Raw genomic sequence first — 570 nt, forward strand, 5'->3', positions numbered from 1 at the left:
CTTCCTGTTGTCACTTCATGTTGTCAAGTTGGGGGTGGGGGCAGATGAATTAGGGAGGGTAGGGAATGGGGAGAAAGAAAAACTAAACATAAAGGGGCAGATTTACCCCTCCTATGGGCAGATTTTCCTTTGAGCATCAGGCAATGTTTACAGATCTGTTGGCATCTCCACTCTTTAGCCTTTTGTTGGTTTTGCATCCCTGCAAAGATGCCAAGGAAGAAGCAGCACAGGAAGGATGTTTTGCTTTCTACACATCATTTATTCACTTATTCCCTTCTCAGAGCCCTTCTCTCTAGGCGCTGGGATCCAGGGTGAAACAAACATGTGTCTTGGAGCACAGCAGGAAAGACGTTATAAACAGTTCACAGTTGGCTCTCCATACCCATGGGTTCCACATGGATCCAAGTATGGATCACAAATACTTGGGGAAAAAAATTCCAGGAAGTCCAAAAAGCAAAACTGGAATTTGTCATGCGCCAGCTACTATGTCACAGTGCATTTACATTGTATTTACAATGACTTCTTGGCATTTACACCTTATTAGGTATTGCAAGTAATCTAGAGATGATT

Source organism: Cervus canadensis, chromosome 8, assembly GCF_019320065.1.
Source record: "Cervus canadensis isolate Bull #8, Minnesota chromosome 8, ASM1932006v1, whole genome shotgun sequence".
NCBI lineage: Eukaryota > Metazoa > Chordata > Mammalia > Artiodactyla > Cervidae > Cervus > Cervus canadensis.